The sequence below is a fragment of the Acinonyx jubatus genome, chromosome E2, assembly GCF_027475565.1.
Source record: "Acinonyx jubatus isolate Ajub_Pintada_27869175 chromosome E2, VMU_Ajub_asm_v1.0, whole genome shotgun sequence".
In the NCBI taxonomy this organism is placed as follows: domain Eukaryota; kingdom Metazoa; phylum Chordata; class Mammalia; order Carnivora; family Felidae; genus Acinonyx; species Acinonyx jubatus.
This window is the reverse complement of record NC_069396.1, coordinates 43,328,473-43,346,818: the sequence shown is the minus strand read 5'-3', so window position 1 is coordinate 43,346,818 and position 18,346 is coordinate 43,328,473. Positions and strand designations below refer to the sequence as shown.

Below are 18,346 nucleotides of genomic sequence, written 5' to 3'. Positions count from 1 at the left end.
TATTCACTTTTGTCAAATACCTTTTCTGTGTCAGTTGAGATAATCCTATTTTCTCCCTGTCATTCTATTAATATGGCATATTACATTGATTTAGCTTTATATGTTAAACCGCCTTGCATTCCTGGGATGAATCTCACTTGCTCATGGTGTATAATCCCTTTAACATGCTGCTGGGTTTAGTTGGCTAGTATTTTGTTGAGGATATTTGCATTTATGTTCATAAGGGATATTGGTCTTTTTTCTTTTCTTGTGATGTCTTTGTATGGTTTTGATATCAGGGTAACATTGACCTCATACAGTAAGTTAGGAAGGAGTTTCTCCTCTTCTATTTTTTTGGAAGAGTTTGAAAAAGATTCATTTTAATTCTTTAAGCATTTGATAGAATTCACTGGTGAAGCTTTCTGGGCCTGGGATTTTCTCTGTTGGAAGTTTTTGTTGTTGTTGTTTGGTTTGGTTTGGTTTTAAACTGATTTAATCTCTTTACTTGTTACTGGTTAATTCAGAATGTCTGTTTCTTCATGAGTCAGTTTGGGTAGTTTTTGACTTTCCAGGAATTTGTGCATTTCATTTAGGGACTTGTTGGCATATAATTGTTCATAAGTATTTTCTTATAACCCTTTTTAGTTCTGTAAGGTTGGTGGTGAATCCTCACTTTTTTTAAAAGATTTTATTTTTAAGTAATCTCTACACCCAACATGGGGCTCAAACTTACAACCCCAAGATCAAGAGTCACATGCTTCACTTACTGAGCCAGCCAGGTGCCCCAATGGCCTCACTTTTGAAAGTGTTTCTGACTTTAGTAATTTGAGTCTTCTCTCTTTTTTTCTTGGTCTGTCTAGCTAAAGGTTTGCCAATTTTATTGATCTTTTCAAAGAACTAATTTTGGTTTCATTGATTTTCTCTATTATTTATCTATTCTCTATTTCATTTGTCACCACTCCAATTTTTAGTATTTCTTTCCTTCTGCTTGCTTTGGGTTTCATTTTTTTTCATCTTTTTATAGTAACTTAAGACAGAATGTTAGGTTGTTGATTTGATATCTTTCTTCATTTTTAATGTAGGAATTTAAGCTATAAATTTCTCTGCGAGCACTGCTTTTACCACATGCCCTAAATTTTGGTATGTTGTGTTTTTGTTTTCATTCATCTCAGAGCATTTTCTAATTTCCCTTTGATTTCTTCTTTGACTCATTGGTTATTTAGGAGTGTGCTAATTTACACATATTTGAATTTTTCAGATTTTCTTCTCTTACTGATTTCTAATTTCATTCCATTTTGTTTGGAGAACATACTTTGTATTATTTCAGTGTTTTATGTATATTTAGACGTGTTTGGGTCTAACATTTGATCTATGCTCGAGAATGTTCCATGTGCACTTGTGAAGACTGTGTATTCTTCTCTTGTTGGGTGGAATGTTCTAAAGATGTCTGTTAGGTCTAGGTAATATAAAATATTATTCAGGTTTTCTGTTTCTGTTATTGAAATTGAGTTGTTAAACTATCCCACCGTTATTATTGGGCTGTCAGTTTTCCTTCACTTCTGTTTTTGCCTCAAAATTTTGAGGCTCTGTGGTTAGGTGAATCTATGTTTTTGACTGGTATATCATCTTGATGGATTTTCCCTTTTATCATTGTAATTATATAATGTTCTCTTTATCTCTTGTAATAATTTTTGTCTTAAGGTCTATTTTTCTGATGTTAGGATAGTGACTCCAGCTCTCTTTTGGTTACTGTTTGCATGGAAATATTTTCCCATCCTTTCACTTTCAACCTGTTTATGTCTTTGGCTCTAAAGTGTAGGCAATATATAGTTGGAGCATGTTCCTGAACCTATTCTGCCAATTATCTTTTAATTGAAGAATTTGATTTATTTACATTTAGTGTAATTGTTGATAATGAAAGACTTTTAACATTTTGCTATTTGATTTTTTTATACATCTTATATAATTTTTGTTCTTCATTTCTTCTCCTACTGTTTTCTTTGTGTTATTTAGATATTTCTAGGGTACCATTTTAATCCCCTTCTTATTTCTCTTACAAAATACAGTTATTTTCTTGGTAGTTTTCCTGGGGATTACAACTAATTTATAACAATATAATTGAATTAATAACAATTTAGTTTCAATATTGTACAAAATCTCTTTGCTTCAATGTAGCTGCATTTCCCTTCACTGGTATTGTTATTTTCACAAGTTATATCTTTTACATTTTGTACTCATCATCACAGATTTATAGATTCTTCTGTTTGGTAATTATCTTTACATCATATAGAAAAAGAAGGAGGAACCAGAAATACATTAATGCTGAATTTTATATTTATGTATACAGTTACTTTTACAAGTATTCTTTATTTCTTTCTGTGGATTCAAATTATTGCCCAGTGTCCTTTCATTTCAGCCTGAAGGACTTCTTTTAGCATTTCTTGTAAGACAGGTTTACTAGCAACCAACCCTCTGTTTTTGTTTATTTAAAAGTGTCTTGGGCACCTGGATGGCTCAGTTGGTTAAGCGTCTGACTCTTGGTTTTGGCTCGAGTCATGATCTCATGGTTCATAGGTTTAAGCCCTGCGTTGGGCCAGAGCCAAACAGTGCAGAGTCTGCTTGGGAGTCTCTCTCTCCCTCTCTTCCTCTCTCTCTGACCATCCTCTGCTCTCTCTCTCTCAAAATCGATCAATCAATCAATCAATCAATCAATAAACTAACTAACTTTTTTAAAAAAAGGTGTCTTAATCTCTCCATTTTGTGGAATATATAGTTTTATATATATTTATGTAAAATATATTTCACCATATAGAGAATTCTTGGTTGATTTTTTTTTCTTTCAGCACTTTGAATATATCAACCAGTGTTTCTAAGCATCCATGGTTTCTGATGGGAAATCAGCTGTAATCCTATTGAGGATCCCTTGTATGTGATGAATCACATCTTTTGCTACTTTCAGGATTCTTTGTTTTTTTGATTGTTTGATTATGGTATTTTGTTTTGTTTTAAATGTTTATTTATTTATTTTGAGAGAGACAGTGCACACATGAGTGGGGTAGGGGCAGAGAGAGAATGACCTGAGCCAAAGTCAAGTGTTGGTGGCTTAACCAACTGAACCACCTAGGCCCCCCTATTATGGTTTTTACCAAGGTGGATCTCTCTCTGTTTTTTTAAGTTTTTATTTAAGTTCCAGTTAGTTAACATACAGAATAATATTCGTTTCAGGTATACAATATAGTGATTCAACACTTTCATACAACATTTCCATATAACACCATACAACATGAACATTATGTGTTCATCATAACAAGTGCACTCCCCATCACCTATTTAACCCATCCCTCCCCTCCACTCCCCTTGTGATAACCATCAGTTTGTTCTCTATAGTTTAAGGGGTGGATCTCTCTGAGTTTATTCTATGTGAAGTTTATTTAGCTTCTTGGATGTGTAGATTTGCATATTTAATAAACTAGGGAAGTTTTTGGCCATTATTTCTTCAAATATTCTTCACTCACTTTTGGCGAATGCCCTCAACACTCAGGCAGGTAGTTTACAACTCTGCCTTCACTATCACTTACTGCTTGTACAGGCCTAAAGTTCAGCCAGAGGTGAGAGCTGAGGGTCTTCTCAGGTCTTCTCCGAGCATGCACCCACCCCTGGACAAACACATGGACTTCTAGACTCCCAGGAATGTGTGGGAACTTTTCTACACTGTTTCCCAAGCATCTCTTTTCCCAGCTTTTCTTACACAGCTCTTTGGTTTGTCTGTTATTTGTTATCCAACTGTTAACCCTCTCACCTAGGTGGCAACAGCTAATTCACTTGCCTTTGAGACCTCCCCCACCTCTAGTAGCTGCCTCATCCCTGGGTTTGTTCTCAATAAGAGGAAATAAAGGCGAGCCTTTTGAGCTGATCTTTCAGGGGGCCACCAGACAGATCAAAGCAACAACCATGATTCTTTAAGAATTAATTTTGTATCTAGTACCTAAGTATAGGTGCTGAGAACTTGTACTGGGAAGATAAGCTGTTGTCTTCAAGGCTACAACTGGGCTGGGAGTGGGAAATGGTGCCAAGATAAGTTAAAACACCATAAAGCTCTCTTACTGACACTGCTGAGTTTTTTCCTTGATTAAGCATTCCCTGGTTGCTGTAAGCCCCTGATTCTGATAAAGCTGATTTTGACAGTTTTTGTTAGTTTAATCACTGCTTTTGTGAAGGGATAGGATTTTGAAGTTCCCTACTCTGTCATTTTCATGGACATCACTCTAAGTAAATAACCTTTTAAAAGTGGCTTATTTCCCTCAGCCTAATGACTTTAAGATTTATCCAAGTTGTTGAATGTATCACCAGTTTGTTCCATTTAATTTCTGAGTAATATTCCAATGTATTGGTCTATGCGATTTGTTCATCCGCACCTTCATTGAGGGACATTTGAACTGTTCCGATTTTTGGAGATTGTGAATAGAGTGTTTATAAATATTCTCATAAAATTTTGTGTGAACGTGTTTTCATTTATCTAGGGTAATTACCCATAAGTAGGGTTGCTGGGTCATAGGATAAATGTGTGTTTAATTTTATAAGAAATTTTCAGTCTGTTTTTACAGAACACTGTACCATTTTTCATTCCCACCAGCAATGAATGAGGGTTCCAGTTCTCCATGTCCATGTTTCATGGGTTTTTTCTACAGCACTCTTTCTTCTTTCCTTCTGAAACTGTGATGACATGGCTTTTTGATATTGTCCTACAGGCCTCTGAGATTCTGTTAATTTTTCTTAATTTTCTTCTCTATTATTTACATTGGATAATTTCTATTTAACTGCCTTCATGTTTACTGATTCTTTCCTCCGTCATCTCTATGGGCTATTGAGTTCATCTAATTATTTTTAAAAATTTTTTCAGTTCGTTACATTTTTCAGTTCTAAAATTTGTTTATTTTTAATTTTTTTAATGTTTATTTATTTTTGAGAGAGAGAAACAGAGCATGAGTGGGGGAGAGGCAGAGAGAGAGAGGGAGACACAGAATCTGAAGCAGGTTCCAGGCTCTGAGCTGTCATCACAGAGCCTGACGTGGGGCTTGAACTCACGAACTGCGAGATCATGACCTGAGCCAAAGTTGGATGCTTAATCGACTACGCCACCCAGGTGCCCCAAGCAATAAAGTATTTTAAAATTAAGGTTATGTACATCATTTTTTTCAGATACAATGGTATTTCACACTTAATAGACTACAGGATAGTATAAACATAACTTTCATATGCACTGGAAAACCAAAAAATTCATTTGACTTGCTTTATTGTGATATTGACTATTGTTGTGGTCTGGAACCCAACCTGCAATATCTCTGAGGTATGGCTGTAATTTATGAGACTATCTCTTAGTTTACAAACAGAAATTTTTCCAAGTCTCCTTTTTGTTTACTTCCGATTTTTTGGTATTGTTTAAGGAACTCTACATTTTTTAATTTCTATTTGTAGCCAGGTTCTTGATGAATTTTATAAATATTTCTTTATAAATATTTCTATAACTAAAGAAGGTGCAGTAACTACTTTAGAGTGTAACTTTTTTTAAAAATTTTTTAACATTTTATTTATTTTTGAGACAGTGAGAGACAGAGCATGAACAGGGGAAGGTCAGAGAGAGGGAGACACAGAATCCGAAACAGGCTCCAGGCTCTGAGCTGTCAGCACAGAGCCCAACGCGGGGCTCGAACTCACAGACTGCGAGATCATGACCTGAGCCGAAGTCGGCCGCTTAACCGACTGAGCCACCCAGGCGCCCCTGGAGTGTAACTTTCTAAATAACTCTCTAATTGTACTTACTAGTTAAATTATTCAAATCCTATACATATTTGTACATTCTGTTTCTATTTCATTTTCAAATTTTCTAAGAGGTATATTTAAGTCCTTATATTTCTAGTGGCTTTATTAAAATTTCTTCTGTTTGTTGCTTTTGTTCTCACAATGTAGCTGATTTAGAGTTCACTACATAAATATTTGTGACAGACACGTCTTCTTTTGTGCATTGTACATTGAAAACTTTAGTTTTTATCCCATCCTTCTTTGACACTTTTATCTGCTTTTTGCTTTGATGTGTATATTACTACTTCTGCCCTGTTTGTGTTATGTGCCTGTATTGCTCTTTGTAGCCTCGTCCTCAATCTTCTGTTGTTGGTAATGTTTTCTTTAAGTGGTATACTGCTAAAGGCAACATCTAGCTAAATGTTGGTGTTTTTATTTTGTTAATCTAAAATCTCTAACTTTTAGGGGAATTCAGGAAATTCATATTCCGTATGGTAACTGATTTGCTTACTTTTATTTGTTCCATCATAGTTTATGCATAAAATGTTGCTTTCCTTTTCTACTTATTATTTTCCCTAGCTTGCTCAGCCTATATACATTCCTCTTTCCCCCTCCGAATCATTTTAAATGTCTACTGTTATTAAATTCCCTGTATTTTCTCTTAATTGTCTATAGTTTATTTAATTCCCTCTCCGTATAAATAACCTTGTTTGTTCAGTTCGCCAGCTTGTAAAATTCTGTCATGTCTTAGAATTGAGGATTTTGATGACAATATACTAGATTTATGTGTCATGTCGATAAGTGATTCCTAAGTACTTTCAACTTGATTTGAAAACTTAATGTCTTTCTTTGGGCTAGGTGAAACTATTTTATTATGTTTTCCCCACTGTTTATGGATATAAAACCCCATGCAGGACCCAGCTGGGGAGCTTCCATACCTCCAGAACAAAGGAACATCCTAAACACAAAGGCCAGAGGTCTGAGTGAAGCTCCTAGAAGGGCCTGGGCACTTCCACTCTTTCTCATTCATTCTTCTCATCTGGGAGTTCTCAGTCTTTAGTTTGTATAAGAATTACTTGGAGGGCCTATCAAAACACAGATTGCTGGGCACCACCAGGATTTTATACTCTGTAAGTGTGGGAGTGGGCAAGGATTTGCATTTTTAAGAGATTTCTGGGTGATGTTGACACGGCTGGTCAAGGAACCACACTCGGAAAAATCACTATTTCAGGTCTGATTCTTCCCCTAGAGGTCCCATCTCTTAGCTTTCTCTATCAAGGCTGGCCACTCTCTGACCCTTTGCCACCCTCTTGTCCCATGCCTCACCTAAAGTCCCCACCCTCTGCATCTCTTCCATCCTAGGACTTCATGGACTGAATGTAGAAGGTTGTAGCTCTCAGCCATGGCTTTGGTCCCATCCCCAGTGGTCTCCCAGAGCAGACATCATGAAGGCACATCTCCTTTCCATCTCCAAAGACCAGGGGGGCTAAAAAGAACAAATGGGTCACAGATGATAAATTTCAGTATGGGCCACTTGGCTGAATATATGTGGAATAATGAGTGCTTCCTTCATCATCTTACATTTTTACATCTTTTTCTGATGGCCTGGCAAAGCCAAGAAACACCCAGCCAAAGAACTTTCAAGGCAGGGAACTGCCAGCAGAGAGATCCTTCAGCCATTCAGCCTAACTCTTCAAGGGGATGAGCACAAACACCTCACCCACTTGCTCTGGATCCCTTCCAGCACCACACAGGGCTGTTAATAGAAAGGGAATGTTGAAAACATTCAAAATGAAAAAATTCTGAGGAGGGCTTGCTGGCTTGTAGACTGTGTGTGTGTGTGTGTGTGTGTGTGTGTGTGTGTGTGTGTGTTTGAATCTGTGCAGCTATATATGCTGTTTATGCATCTAGATCCATCACTGAGTCCAGCTACACTGCCCTCTTTAATGCTTCTGTTCTCACCAACATCCTCCCACCCCAGATCCTTTGTGTTTGCTGTTCCCCATGCCTGGAAGTCTTTCTTCTGAATCCTCTGATTATGGCTCCTCTTGTACTTCAGGTCTCGGCTCAGATGTTCCTTCTCAGAGAGGCCTTTCCTGTCCACTCAACCCCACCCCTCAGCCCTGTGTGGCTCTCCAGAGCCCCTCTTCCTCATTTTAGTTATTCCCCAGAGCCCTTGGTTTTCCCTTAAATCATTTTGTTTATTTATTTGGACTTTTCCCCTCCTTCTCCCCCATGGGCTGTGGATTCCAGAAGAGCTGTGATCTTGGCTGCATTAGTCACTACATGGTCCTCAGAGTCCAGTGTGGGCCTAGCATACTATAGCTCCTTGTAGGAATATCAGTAAATGTCCTGTTGCACTTAGATTCAATCTAGAAGTGAGACCCACACCCTTGGTTCTGTTGAACCAATGAAGAATTCAAACTGGGCACAACAGCAAAAAGAGCAAGTAACTTAACCCAGTCATTAGGTTCATAGGGTTCATTGGGTTCATTGAATCGATTGAGGGCAGGAAGAAAGGAAGAGGGGCTAAGCAATGCCCCTTACACACTGAGCCAATCAGAAGCTGGGTCTGAGCACTTGAGACACGCCTATACCAGAGCAACTAATCATAATGAAGTGGTGGCCAACAGAGAAGCCACGCCCCATGATGCAAATTGCCCAGAGAGCCTCAGAAACTAAGCCAAGGGAAGTCCCAGTGCCATTAAGTAGGTTTGTGATGGGTTATCGGAAAAGAGTGGAGAGTTGAAATGTATGTGGGTGGAGTGGGGTAAGAGAGTTTAGAAGAGGAAAGTGAAGCAGCTGAAGGGAGAAATGGAGGGAGTAATGGGGGGGGGTACAGAGAGGAATTATGAGAGGATAGAGGAAGATTGAATTGTGTCATAGAACCAGCAAGGGTATTATACAGGAATAATATACAGGTGTAGTGGGTTCTGGCTTAGGACAGTGTCCATTTTCAGTGCTTTTCTAGGTAGAGGGGTTAGTTCAGCTGATCCTCATTTCCTGGGAATTCAGATGTTCCCTATCTGGGACCTATTTCCTGTCTGCAGATTCTGCCCGTTCAGCGTTTCTTCCTCAGGCCAAGGTCCATGGCTACTGTCACTGAGCCCACAAACCTGGAGTTCAAAGTCACTCCAATGCAGCCAGTCATCCTGACGTCCTTGAATCCCCCAGAAAAGGATTATTTGTTTCTCTCCATCATTGCCTTCTTCTTCTTCTTCATTCTGTTGGCGATCCCAGGTCTCTTGTTCTCCCTCAAGGTGGGCACCATCTAGCTACCACCAACTCACATTGTTCCCAGATATACCTCCTCTGTCCTTTCCCACACCCCTGTTCCTCCCCAGGGACCTCTTCATGCTCCTCCTGGAGAATTTACTCCCTCCTTCTTCATTATATAGCTGCCCTTACTCCTCCCCAGGACCCCTTCTCTGCTCCTCTTCCTTTTTCCACTGGGGGACTGAACCAGCCCTTACCTCCCTCACACCAGCATTCCTGGATTTACATTCCTCACCTCTCCCCTGGGTTGCCCCTCCCCATCTCACTCCACCCTTGAAACACTCCCACCAGGTTGCCTTCATCTCCACAGACCCGGGAAGCCAACTTTCATGGATATCAGAGGAAGGCACAGATAAATTCCAGACTGGCCTTGGGCTTCAGCATCTCAAGCATCCTGGTGGGCTCCATTATGATCATTTGCTCCATTGTAGCTGCAGTCTTGAAACAGAAAATATGAGGTCATACTGAAAGCTCACCTCCTTCAAAAAGTCATGAACTGTACCTCCTAGAGCCTTTGAACTTGGACATCAATAACCTATTGTAATGGAGGAAGTCTCCCCTCCATTAGCACTTTTTAACAGCAATAAAGTTTGAGAAGACTTGTGCTTTCTGCTCATATGCACATGTGTTCACATGCTTTTGTGTGTCCGCTTTGCTGAGTACCATAGGGCTTATCCATATATTCAGTGAACATTTATTGGGCAACCACTTTAGTGTGCCAGGCACTGTTTTAGACCTTGGTGATTCGGTGCTGATTCTGATAAATGAGGTATTTGCTTCTATAAAACTTATATTGAGGGGACACAGAAAAGAGTAACATAAAGCAGCAAGGTAGCTGAGGTCAGCACTGTCTAATAGAACTTTCAGCAACGATGGAGCCATTCTATCCAATATGGTATTTACTGTCCAAGCACCTGGAATGTGGCTAGTACAACTGAAGAACTCAATTTTTTATTTAATTATAATGTATTTAGATTAAATTTGCCACATGTGGTTAGTGGCTACTGTCCTGGACAGCACAACTCTAGTTGGTGGTCAACATTATGAAAAAGAAAAAAAAAAAAAGGACAAAATTGGGTGCGCAGGAAGAGGGACTTATGACAGAGTGGCTCAGGAAAGCCTTCACTGGGGACCTAATATTTGAGCTGTGACCTGAAGTGAGAAGAGAGAGCCACAGAAACATCTGGAAGAGAGGGCTAAGCAGAGCAGTTAAGTGCAAAAACTCAGGTAGGAAGGAGCCTGCCTTGTCCCTGGAATAGAAAGATTAGTGGGGCTGGGGTGAGCCATGGGAGTACTATAAAGTGAGGTCAGAGGAGGCCAGGAGGCAAGTCACAGCATCAAGGTCACAGGAAGAAGGCTGGATTTTAAGTGTGAAGTGAAGCCATTAGAGGTATTAAACAGGGAGAACACAGGCTCTGGTTTGTTTTTGTTTTTATTTTTTTTTTGAAGTTTATTTATTTTTGAGAGAGAGACAGAGCATGAGCTGGGGAGGGGCAGAGAGAGAGGCAGACACAGAATCCGAAGCGGGCTCCAGGCTCCGAGCAGTCAACACAGAGCCGGACGTGGAGCTCGAACCCACGAGCTGTGAGATCATGACCTGAGCCTAAGTCAGATGCTTAACTGACTGAGCCACCAGGTGCCCTGGCTCTGGTTTGTTTTTAAAAGATTGAGTTCAATGTCTAAATTGAATGCAGGGGCACCTGGGTGACTCAGTGGGTTAAGCAGTTAAGTGTCTGACTCTTGATTTTGGCTCAGGTTCATGATCTCATGGTTTGTGAGATGGAGCCCCCTGTCCGGCTGTGCCCTAAGTGTGGAGCCTGCTTAGCATTCTCTCTCTCCCTGTCCCTCTGCCCCTCCCCCACTAGCTCATTTGTGTGTGTGTGTGTGTGTGTGTGTGTGTATGCACGTGCACTTGTATGCACACATACACACTCAAAATAAATAAATAAACTTTAAAAAAAGAACAAAAAATCTAAGCATAATATTAAAAAATGTTCATTGGACTTTACAATGGGTAACCTCTCCCTCTATGTCCTAGTTATTCCCCACAGACATTGATCCTCTCTGAAATCATTTGGTTTATTTGTTTGGGTTTTTACTCTCCATTCTCCCCATCTCCCCCATGGACTGCGAACTCCCAGAAAGCCGTGGCATTGTCTCTTGGTCGCTGTTTGTCCCTCAAGAACAGAGCAATGCCTGGCACACTGTAGGCTCCCAGTATTTTCACATTACAAAAAATAACATCCTGTGCTCTGCACTTATGGAGAATCAAAGAATCTGTCCAGAATTTATTTGCTTGAGGTCCGCCCACTTCATTCATTGAACCAAGGTGTTCAGGATGGGCCTTTGGGGGAGACAAGGAAGGATTTATGTGAAGAAATGGAAGGGCTTGTAGGGTCAGGGAGGGGGTATGACAGGATTTATAGTAAGAGGTTATAGGGGACAGAGAGGAGTTATGAGAAGGAAGCATTCATAGAGTGGGGGATTAGAGGGAGAGGAATGGGTTATGGGACGGAAGGGGTTATGGGGAGAGGGAAGAGTTTATAGAGTGGGGTATAGGGAGAGGGATGGGTTATAGGACACAGGGAGCTCTGGAGATCAGGGAGAGGATCAGGATCAGGGAGAGGAGTGAAGCAAGAGCAGGATGGAGCTCTAGGATGGGGAATATCGGGTAGAGATGGACGGCTACAGGAGTGACAGAGAGGGTAGGGGTATGGGGGGTAAGCAGTAAGCTCAAGCAGTGGTTCTCAGAGTGTCGTGGCTCACTCACAGCTGCAGCAGCTTCACCTGGGAAGCTGTTAGAAATGCACATTCTTGGGCCCTGCCCCAGACCTACAGAATCAGAAACTCTGGGGACAGGCCCCAGGGATCTGTTTTTAGTAAGTCCTCCGGGTAGCTCTGATGTATGTATGCTCAAATTTGTGAATCACTGGGCTAAAGTGACCATTTAATAACATCTAAACTGAGCACTGTTTAGACTGGAAGGGGAACTGTCAGTAATATGCTAGTACCTGGCTGATCTGACTGGACAGCACAGGCACAGGGTGTACTGCCATACTGGAGAGCAGGGGTGGGTCTAGGGAGACAGAAGAAGCACACAGGGTTTCTAAGTTACCCAGAGAGTGGTATATAGGGTCAGCAAGGGTATTATATGGGATCAGGGAGTGTCACGGGGTCCAGTTTCCATCAATGGTGGCCTTGGTCACTGTGGGGTGGATATTTCCAGGGCCCTCCTGCTGATGTGGTCTCTTCTATGGCCCCCCCCCCCCATTACTCAGCATCTGCTGACCCTTCTTGGTTTCCCTGCAGACCTCATTCTGTCTGCTAGAGTCCAAGCTACTGATGTCCGAGACCCAGAGTTCAAGGTCACTGTGATGCAGCCCATCTACAAGACAGCCTTCAACATCTCTGCAAAGGACTATACACTGCTTTCCCGTTTTTCTGTCTTCTGCTTCTTCCCACTGGGAATACTAGTGTTCTCCTGCTTGGTGGGTGGGGATAAACCATTGTCCCCCCACTCTGGGGAGTACCCCTAACCCCACCCCATCCCCCTTTCCACACCCCGGCACCCCTTGCCCAGCACCCCACCTGCCAGATACTAGCCCCAGCCATTCAGCACCCCGCCCTCCTTGCTACCCTGGGCCTTGTTCCCACCCCATTCACCACCCTGCTGACTCTGCTTCCTCCTGAAGATCCCCTCCATACCCCATTCCATCTGGTCCTGCCTGGACCCCCTGCCCCACCCTGCTTCATTGCTTCCTCCTCTCCTCCACCTAATCCCTCCACCCCCAATCCCCATTATAGTCTCCAGCTTCTCTCTTGTGGTTCCTTACCCTGTTTCACCCCTTTTTAGGAAAATATCAACCTGTCTTCACTTCCACAGGCACAGGAAGCAAATAGTTTGGAAGACAAAGTCATAGCAAAGAAAAATGCTTTGCTGGCCTTGTGCTTCAGCATTGTGGCCTTCATTCCAAGTCTGTTAATGTTCCTGTTCATCTTTATGACACCAGACAATAGAAGAACCACGAGCCAGGACACCTCTTTGGCATGCTCTGTGCCCTCACAGTGCCAAGTCCTTCCTGCTCTCCTGGGAACCTTTGGACTCAGGCTTAGACATTAGTGAGCTGCCCTGCCCCCTCCACCAGCACTTCTGAGATCAGTACCTACGATGCCTTCTGCATGATTGTGCATATTTGTGTGTGTAGTTGGGATATGCCCTTCCACAGCCCTGTGTACTAACAGCTCCTGTAAGTATCCTGGGAATTTCATTTATTTGTTCAGCAACCATTATTGCACACTTTCTGTGTGTTAGGTATTGTTCTAGAGCCTAAGAATGCAATGCTGAGCAGGACAGATTAGACCACTACCTCACAAAATACATGTTATCTTGACAGAAGCTAGGACATAAATAAGAAAGTGCAAATCAATGAAATTACTCCAGAGCATCATAAATAATTTAAAGGAAATAAAACAGAGAAGCTGGGGAATGGGAGGTATACATGATAATGTGTTCAGGAAAAGCCTCTCTTAGGAGGTGACGTTTGAGCTGTGGCCTGAAGCATGAGAAGGAGAGGCCTATGAAAGTATCAGGGAGAAGAGAAATCCAAGCAGACAGAATACCAAGTATAACTTCCTGAGATAAGGAAGAGTAGGAAAAGGGGAGAAGCCAGCATGCCGGGAGGACAGCCACGGGAGTATGTTAAGTCCATACAGAATGGTCATCAGGAACAGACCCCCCAGGGTCATGAGGTCATGGTGCTCATGCCCATGGTAAGGAGTGTGGATATCAAGTGTGAAGAGAAGCCGTTGGAGGTGTAAGCAGGAGAGCCCAAGATGTGACTTCTATCTTAAAATGTCCAAATTCCATACCATCCATTCCATATGATTGAGGGTCATGGAAGACCATTTTCCTTCCATAACAGTCATGGATAAAGGGATAAACGTAAAAATTCACGTTTTAAAGGCATCAACGAGCTATGGAATCTAAAGAGTAAACTCTGAAGAATTTAAAATCCAACGAGGGAACTATCTCTCTTAAGTAAGCAGAAATCAGCAGCTTTTCTTTTTCGGGATTTTTTCCCAAATGTCTGTCCAGATGGATTAAGGACCGAGCCTGTGACAGAGAGACTGTTCTGAAGAAAGAGAAAACAGCAAAGTTTTCCAAGGCCAAGTGGGCTGGTGTGACAGATTGAGAGCTGGAGTGCCCCCAAGTTCACAGCTGATAAATACAATATCTGAAGTCCAATTATTTCCCTGGGCTTAGCAACATCCTGGGTGCAGGAGAAAAGATCAGAAAAATCACAATCGATATGATAGAACTCATCCAACCTGAAGCACAGAGAGGAAAAGGAAGGGGAAAAAACTGTCATAGCTGCCACTGGAGTCCTTGGGTTAAAAAATTTCAATATTTGAAGAGATAATGGCTGACAAATTTCCCTAAATCATGAGAAACGTGAACCCATAAATTCAAGAAGTTCAGAAAAGTCCAGAGAGAAAAATTTAAAGCAGCTGTATCAGTCAGGATTCCCCAGAGAAGTAGAACACAGAGATAGAGATGCAGAAAGAGAGAGAAAAGAGATTTATTTTAAGGAACTGACTTATGTGGTTGTGGGGACTGGCAAGTTGGAAATTTCTAGCACAGGCTAGTAGACTGGAAATTCAAGTGAAAGGTTGATGTTGCCCTCTTAAGTCCAAAAACCACAGGGCAGCCCAGCAGGCTGCAAATGCAGGCTGGATGTCTGTTTACAGTCTTGAGGTAGAATTTCTAATTTTCCAGGAAACTGCAAGTGTTTGCTCTTGAGGCCTTCAACTGATTGGATGAGGCCCACCCACATTCTGAAGGGTATCTGTTTTACTTAAAATCAACTGATTGTAAATGTTAATCACATTTACAAAATACCTTTACAGCAACATCAAAACTAGTGTTTTGCCAAACAACTGGGCATCATAGCCTAGACAATTTGATACATAAAACTAACCATCACAGTAGCCACAGAAAAAAAGATACCTGGACTTCAAAGGAACAAAAATAATTAAGACTATATTTTCCCCCAACTTTATTGAGGTTTAATTGACAAAATTGTAAGGTATTTAAAGTGTAAAATGTGATGATTACATATATATGGAAAGAGTTCCCCCCCATCAAGTTGATTAACACATCGTCACTTGACATTTATTTACCATTTTTGTGTGTAAGAATATTTACATGTACTCTCTTAGCAAATTTCAATTGTACAATATAGTGTTATCAACTGAGGACTATATTCTAATAATAATTAGAGGGGCAACTGGGTGGCTCAGTCAGTTGAGCATCTGACTTTGGCTCAGGTCATGATCTTACAGTTTGTGAGTTTGAGCCCCATGTTGGGCTCACTGCTGTCAGCATAGAGCCCCCTTTTGATCTTCTGTCTTCCTCTTTCTCTGCCCCTCCCCACTCACGCACTCTCTCTCAAAAATAAATAAACATTAAAAAAATAAATAATTAGAAACCAGGAAACAATAGAATGACATTTTCAAAGCAGCCAAAGAAAAAAGTCGTCACACCTGGAATGAAAAAGACATCAGTGTTGGGTGGCTGGCAAGCTGAGAGAACAGCCAGGTGAAAGTACCTAACATTTAATAACATAGTTTTTGTTTTCCTGTATTTATGTTTATGGTTATTCTCTCTTTATGGTGAAATATACCATTCTTTTTAAATTATTTAAAATTTTTGGAAAGATACTGGTTATAAAGTGATTTAGAGTTCCCTTGTTAAAAAATTGTTTTTATTGGGGTATAATTGACATATAACATTATACTAGTTTCAATATTTGTACATACTGCAAAATGATCACCCCAAAATGTCTGATTAACATCCATCACCATACACATACAGAACTTTTTTTCTTGTGATGAATAAAGTTTCCTTTTGAAAGCAATTTATTTACCTTTTTTTTTAAAGTTAGTTAAAGAGAAGTACTATGTATGTAATAGTACAACTGGGAAGAGTGGCAACTTAGACAAGATTGTTCTGCCCCATTCTATTATTCACATTAATCTGACAAACAAGAATTTGTACCCAGATGAAGACATGGGCCCAGAGTGGAAAGAAGAATGAAACCACAACAAAATACATTTCCCTTCTATGCACAATGTATAAACACACACACACACTGCAAAAATCAGAAAGCATGTGTATTTAGCCAAAGTAAAATGTATTTAGTTGAAAAATGTCCTGATTTCTTTTTTAAAGTAGGCTCCTATGCCCAGTGTGGGGATAGAACTCATGACCCAGAGTTGTATCTCTCAGCTGAGTCAGCCAGGTGCCCCTCTTGATGGTTATTTATTTATGTAGGCATGTATGTATGTATGTATGTATGTATGTATGTATGTATGTATGTATGTATTATTACCAGCCTTGCACTGTGGAGTTACAGAAGTGCAGAGCAGGGGAAAGGGAAGGCCTTGAAATGGTGGAAGATATACCCCACGGTGCAGAGTGACTAGGAGGTCAGGCTGGTGGCTTACATGTCTCTCAGCAGGTGGGTCTCTTGGGTCCTGAATTACTGTTGGCTTGAATCATGGCTAGAAGTTCCCTGGCTGGTAAGCCCCTTGGCTGAAAAGTGCTTTGTTGTGCCCTGGGCTAGTAAGCCAGATATTAAGGGCAGGAAAATAAGATAGACAGCGGCTATGCTCATGGCGAGTCAGCACAATAAGAACCAGGGCTAGCTGTGAAAATTTCCCCACTTCCACTCCCTCACTTGTGTCATTTTCCTTGACATCCCTGGTTTGTGGGAGTGATGGGTAGGCCTGGTTTCAGGATGCCAGCTGATGGGTGGGGATAAAGGTAGGGGGGAAAGGCCAGGGCTGGGAGGCAGGAGCCACTAAGGGAAAGCCCAGGTTCCTGCTCATTACCTGATGAAGGAAGAGTTGTGGTAAGAGAATGGAACGGGCAGCGGCTGGGCCTACAGCAGTTTCTAAAAGTTGAAGTGGTGCTAGTATTTCTATGGAAGGAAGCTAAACAAGAAAGGACGGGACCAGATGCGCTGTCAGCTCCTCCACGACGTATTTAGACTCTCTGTAGGTGTGCATGTATGCGGAGGAGGCTCCGTGCCACTTTCCACACTTAGGATCCCTTCCCTCCCAGGCCTCCACAGCTAGCCTGGACCTCCCAAGCTCCTGAGAGCCCAGGTGGAGCCTGGGGGCGGGGGCTCTTTCTTTGCTCTGGCTCCTGATTGGCTGGAAGGCCAAGGAGCTCAGCCAAGGAACTTGCTTTGGGCTGATGCCACTGGTTCAGCCCCATCATTTTCCCCCTCTTTTCTTGATTGGCTGACAGTGAACAGGGGGTGTGTCCTGGTTAGTTACACCGTTCTGATTATGCTGGCTCTGCCCCATTCCTCTGCTCTTTATGGGCTGGCTGAGGGTAGTGGACAGAGACGTTCTTACTGTCTTGATTAGGGTGGTCTAGCCTCACTTCTTGATTCCACCTTTGTAGTTGGCTGGAAGTTGGAAGAAACTTTAACCAAAGAAATCCCATTCCCCCACCACCTACGAATTTTGGCTCCGGGATTGGACGATTGGATCAAGAGGCTTGTACCCCTTGTTAACCTTAAGTATAAAACATTATTTTACCAATGCAAATGGGTTTATTCAGGAAACACAGAGCATTACAATTTGGGACATGCAAACTATGACAAAACCATAGGCAAATCTAGCAAACAAAGGAGAGGACCGTTATTTTATGGAGAAGGAGGAGAAAGTTGGGAGGGGTTGTTTTGAACCAGTCCATTGGAGAAAAGGTGTTTCTAATTGGCTGAGTTGCAGGGGTGGTTGATTTCTTGTAGGAGATGCACTGTGCATCTTTTCCCCCTGGGGCCTGTAGTTGTGATTCTTTCCTGTCGATGTGGAGGAGTCTCCTGTTGGGGTCTGTAATTGACCCTTCTTCCTGTAATTGACCCGGAGTGGTACAGTGAGAGAGCTCCCCCTTCTGGCCTAACATTTTAAATGAAGTTTGCCTTCATTAATTTCCACACCTTCATCCCTGGCTTTTGAGCCCCGTTATGAGCTTTTGTATACTTCTCCACCCAAGAATACCTTTTCTAACTCCACTTTTCTCAAGCTGCCCATCCAGGGGTGGGGAGTGCGGTGCTGGCCTGTCCTAGTCACAAAATGCAGCCCTTAAGTCCTCAGGGTTTGTATCTATGTGAGCTTTGTCTTCAACTTGGCCATCCATGCATGCCTTCATTCAGCAGAAAGTGAACCATCTGCTGTGTACTGGGCTCTGTGCTGGGCTCTGGGCACACTCAAGGCAAAA

The 18,346-nt window shown here is 41.7% G+C and overlaps 1 long non-coding RNA gene across 2 annotated transcripts; it reads right to left on the bottom strand.

The window, feature by feature from the left end:
• Window positions 1–5,767: 5,767 nt before the first annotated feature.
• LOC106974733 (uncharacterized) lies at window positions 5,768–13,193 on the bottom strand. 2 transcript variants are annotated; one of them, XR_001430193.3, is made up of 4 exons: window positions 12,888–13,178; window positions 9,367–9,492; window positions 6,084–7,264; window positions 5,768–6,015 (listed from the first exon to the last, which is right to left on the bottom strand). It is a non-coding gene; the product is annotated as an uncharacterized LOC106974733 (long non-coding RNA). The 2 variants fall into 2 exon arrangements; XR_008293652.1 differs by having other exon boundaries at window positions 6,084–9,492; window positions 12,888–13,193.
• Window positions 13,194–18,346: the final 5,153 nt, after the last annotated feature.